The sequence below is a fragment of the Triticum dicoccoides genome, chromosome 7B, assembly GCF_002162155.2.
Source record: "Triticum dicoccoides isolate Atlit2015 ecotype Zavitan chromosome 7B, WEW_v2.0, whole genome shotgun sequence".
Lineage (NCBI taxonomy): Eukaryota > Viridiplantae > Streptophyta > Magnoliopsida > Poales > Poaceae > Triticum > Triticum dicoccoides.
The window spans coordinates 768,377,912-768,383,479 of NC_041393.1; positions in this window are offsets into that span (position 1 = coordinate 768,377,912).

Genomic DNA, 5,568 nt, shown 5'->3' on the forward strand with positions numbered 1-5,568 from the left:
TAATATTTGTGAAATACGTACATATTTGTATGTAAAAAGGAGTATGCTCAAAATATACTACATACTACATAAAAATAGTATATATACTACCTAAACATTCTTACATACTACATACTACGCATACATACTCTCCGATATGATAGATACTGCCTAGAAAGTATGAAACAAAAGTGGGAGTAACTACACCCGGTAGTAGGAAAAATTTGTCATATATATATATATATATATATATATATATATATATATATATATATATATATATATGAATGAATGAAACTAAACACAAATGATGGTAATAAAATAAAATTGTGAATATTGTTATTTACACACTTCATATTGTTTGTCGGAGTAGCCCCGCTCATAGGTCGTATGGCGGATGGACTCGCAAACGTAGTATCCGCAGAAATCATTCCCTTGTTCCTGGCACAACCACTTTACAAGAAATAGAGGTCAATCAAACTGATAATTAGCAAGCATGCTAAATGGTATTGATGAAACTAGCGCTTGAATCACTAGGAGATGCGTGGAATATGCTACTATACAGTACTTACTTTCGGGTGTCTAAATTGCAGCTTCTTCGGTAGTCCCGGAGCTTTGGATAATGATCGATTTAACTTACTTCTCGAGCATTTCAGTCATGTCCGCATACTCCTTGAGATCTTTTCGTTTGGAGTCTAAGACAGTTACTACTCCCTTCTCAAGCTTAATCTCTAGGAGAATATAGTGGTAGCTGCGCACACATGCATAACTCATCAATATTACATTACTATAACCTGGACTATTAAGGGAAACCGAATATGCCACAAGACAGTAACACTCACTTGAAGTTGTAAGGAAAGAGTATTATATCTTTGTGTTCATTTATTACCAACGATTGTAGCAAGTTGGCCTCGGTATTTTCTTTATGAAATTCAACCTCAGTTTTATCTATGAGATATGTGTTAATGAACCCAATATCACCCTCTTGTCTTTTCTTCAATTCGGCGATCTTCAATCTGCATAATATAGTGAGGATAATTATAAATACATACAATGAAAGAGCTGAGTTATATAGAGAGACTTAATGACAGAAGTAGTACTACTTACAGATAGTAGTAGGTGACCGTTGCTTTATCGAGGGCCAATTGATTGAAAAACTGATAGAACTCCTCAAATGGAATAGGCAACAGTTCAATTCCAAGGAGGTCATGCTCCTTTTTAATTCTCACATACAAAGTACTCCTCCCCTCAGGCTCTCTGCAGGTTTTCATGTACCAATCATGCAATCTTCGCATCATCGTTGATAGAGAACTTTCATCTTTGACGAGAGGCTTCCCGTACTCGTATCTTTGTATCTGCACCTCCAAGAAATCATAATGTACATCATCGGGCAGGTAATCTGCAGGATTGCCATAACCGGGCACCATCCTCGGATCGACGATGTCGCTAGCAGGCACCTTGAGGGGGGGGGGGCACTATTGCTTCGGTTATTCGCCGATCTGGGCAATTTGTTTCCCAGCTCGTCATTCTTTCATCCTTTGATCACTTTTAGTACTTCCCGACCTCTCCGCTTCGGCAAATGCCTTTCCAATAATGCGCTCATAGTTGCCTTTCGGCGGAGACTTGGATGGTTTTGTCAGGGCAGCCAGAGTGCGCTTCACTTTCACCGGATCTACCTTCTCCTCCGGAGGTGGATGTATCTTTGCTTTCAACCCTTGAAACCAGTCATCCACTTCGGTCTGCGCGATCTTCGCGTTTTCCTCCTCGGACCTCTCATACGGTAACTTCTCTGGAGTCTTCAGAGAAGGACCGAATCTGTATCTCCTCCCGCCTTTGGCTGTACTGCTAGACGCCGGCAGAGCAGACGGATCGGATGTCTTCTTTCCTTACTTACGAGGCGGAGGAGAAGGACTACGACGTGCCGGAGCAGCCGGAGCGGCGGCGGGTCTCTTCCGCCCTTGCTGACGAGGCGGAGAAGGAGGAGGCTGGCTGCTCGGGCGCGCCAGTGGAGGAGGAGGCGGAGTGACGCCACGCGCTGGAGAAGGAGCCGGCCGAGTGCCCTGATCGTCACTCGCCGGAGGAGGACGCGGTGGAGGAGGCAGTGGAGGAGGCGGAGTGCCCTGACTCGCCGGAGGAGGAGGAGGAGGCGGAGGCGTCCAGTTCGGAAGGTTGATGAGATCCTTCCGCCATAGGCATGGAGTCTTCAGAGCAGAACCCAGCCGATACTCCCCTTCACCGGTAGGGTGGTCAAGCCGGAGGTCCTCAAATCCCTCCGTTATTTCATCCACCATCACCTTAGCATATCCTTCTGGAATCGGCCGGCAGTGAAAAGTTGAGTCGGGTTTAGTAGGATAAACAGAGCCAACAGCCGCCTTGACCTTCGAATTGCTCCATTCCGCCATAAGGTGGCAATTTTGAGACTCCGTGATAGCATCCACGGGATAGCTGGTAGGAGCCGTCAAGGCATGCTCCAGCTGAAATAGCTCGGTGGAAGCCACACTGCTTCTCCGCTGAGATGGCGGGGTAGCTTCGGGGGAAGCTTCGGCAGGTCGTTTGCTGCGATCTACTTCTCGTTCCTCTAGCCCCATTACCCTTTCGTGCAGCGCCTGCAGTTGGCTCTGCTCTAGTTTCTTCCTCCTCTCCTGGGTTTTGTAACCCCCTGCGTCCGGAAATCCAGCCTTCCATGAAACGGAGCCTGGCGTGCCTCATGTCCGTCCAGGGTGCTTAGGATTCCCGAGGGCCATTGTGAGCTCGTCCTTTTCCCTGTCTGGAACGAACGTCCCTTGTTGCGCTGCTTCGATATATTGCTGAAGCCTCTTTACTGGTATGTCCAATTGTTCGTCCGTCCAAATGCACTTCACTGTTACAGAGTCCAAGGTTCCGCCAGCCCCGAAGAACTAAGTCCGGCAACGGTCTGGCCAGTTCATTGTCTCTGGTTCGATCCCTTTATCAAGCAGATCATTCTCAGCCTTGGCCCACTTAGGCCGGGCTACGAGGTAGCCACCTGACCCCGTGCGATGGTGAATCTTCTTCTTTGCAGCATTTTGCTTGTTTGTCGCTGACATCTTTTTACTCTTTTCCGATGTCTTGTGGGCCACAAATGCGGGCCAGTCATCTCTGATCTTCTCATATTTGCCCTTGAATTCTGGTGTCTCATTTTTATCGACATACCTATTCAGGTCTTTCTTCCAATTCCTGAATAGGTCTGCCATCTTCTTAAGAGCAAAAGACTTGATTAATGGCTCTATAACTGGCTTCTCCGGATCATCCTCTGGCAGTAGGGTGAAATTTGACTTCAGCTAAGTCCAAAGATCATTCTTCTGCATATCATTGACATAAGACACCTCAGGGTCTTCGTTCTTAGGCTTATACCATTGGTGGATGCTGATGGGGATCTTGTCCCTAACCAGAACCCCGCACTGAGCAACAAATGCCTTCTTTGTCCGGTAGGGTTCAATCGGTTGGCCGTCGCGCGCGATTTCTATGATCTCAAACTTTTCATCCGAGCTCAACTTTTTCTTTAGGCCTCGTCTCTTTAACGAAGTTGTGCTCGATCCGGAGGGTTAGAAAAAAGAACAAAGACGAGACTTAATTAATATGTGTACATACCAATACAATGAATGCATCAATTAGCTAGTCAGCACAGACTTAACTAATATATATACCTGGCCGGACTCGGTTCGGTGATCACCGGAGCCGTCCTCACGGTCTACTTCTTTACCCACTCCTTCTTCACCCTCACCGGAGCCATGTAAATCATAGCCAGCTGCTTCTTCACCCTCTCCTTCTAGACCATCGTTGTCGTTGAGAAACATCGACGAGCAGACGACATCACTTCCTTCTATGATTATGTCCCTCAACAATGCTTCTTGTGCTTCGTCTCGGGGCGGGGTGTCCATAGTTTCTACAAATATTTACAACATGGCAATTATTATTCAAACATGACAGATATGGATATATTAGTGGCAAACGTAGAACTAGCTAGCTAATCACAATAAGGAATCATATTAATTAGTGGCCTCGACGCTGCTTCTCTAGGATTTCGGGTGGCCTCGACAACGCTTCAAGGGTTAGGGGTGGCCTCGAGAACGCTTCAAGGAGGGGGTAATATCGACCCCCCCACGTGTTGAAGCTATCAGGAGGGGGTATATCGACAACAACAACGACGACACTACATCTATGTCCCACAAGTGACGTGGGCATCGACGCCCGCATCACTTGTGGGACGTGGATGTAGTGTCCGACACCGACGGCCACATGTATCTCACACTGACGATACTTTCTATTTAATTAGGGTTTCCTCTACCGCTCGGCGACCCTCGACGACCCTCGTTCCCGATAAAAAAAGAGGAAGAAGAAGAAAAAAAGAGGAGAAGAAAGAATAGAGGAGAAGAACTCCTCTATTCTTTCTTCCTTTCTTCTCCTCTTTTTTTCTTCTTCCTCTTCTTTTTTTTATCAAGGGGTCGAGGATCGCCGAGGGGTCGAGGGTCATGGGGTCGAGGATTGCCGAGGGGTCGGGAGGTTGCCTAGTGTCAAAGGATTCAACAAAACAATGTCGTCATCATTAGGCGAAAGTAATAGGTGCATGATGGTACGAAGCTCTCCAAAGTTATTTTGGAACGGAGTCCCAGATAGGATAATTCGCTTTTTGGTACAAAGTTCAGCAAGAACCTTCCGAATATCTTTATTTGGAAGGCCTTTGCTGAAATTCGTACACGAAGGCAAATTATTCTATCCGGGACTCCATTCCAGAATAACTTTGGAGGACTTCGTACCATCATGCCCTGGTTACTTCCGGCTAATGATGAAGCCATGGATTTCTTCAATACTTTGACACTAGGAAACCTCTCTGGACCCCTCGAACCATCGACGACCCTGGAACCCTCGACCCCTAGACGACCCTGGAACCCTAGACCCTCGATCCCTCGACCCTATAGAACCCTCGAACCCTCGACCCTGAAACCCTCGACCCTTGACCCCTTAACGACCCTCGACCCTCTACCCTAGTTCCCGACCCTCGACCCCTCGGTGATCCTCGACACCCTCGTTCCTGATAAAAATTAAGAAGAAGAAGAAGAAGAAGAAGAAGAAGAAGAAAGAGGAGAAGAAGAAAGGAATAGTTAGAGGAGAAGATCGAAGAAAAAAAGAAGAAAAAAGAGAGGAGAAGAAGAAAGGAATAGTGGAGAAGAAGAGAAAATAGAATATTCTATTTTCTCTTCCTCTCCACTATTCCTTTCTTCTTCTCCTCTCTTTTTCTTCTTTTTTCTTCTTCTTACTTATTCTACTTCTCTTCCTCTCCACTATTCCTTTCTTCTTCTCCTCTCTTTTTCTTCTTTTTTCTTCTTCTTACTTATTTCTCCTCTTCTTTTCCTCTCCTCTTCTTCTTTCTTTCCTCTTCTTATTTTCTTCTTTCCTATCCTTCTTTTTCTAAAATTGTAACTTTTGCATATATAAAACTTTTCTAAAATTGTAACTTTCTATATATGAACAAAAAACTTTCTTTGAACCAAAAAAACAATTTTAGCATATATATTTAGCAAATTCTAGCCACATACATCACATACACATATACATTATAGCCACATACAC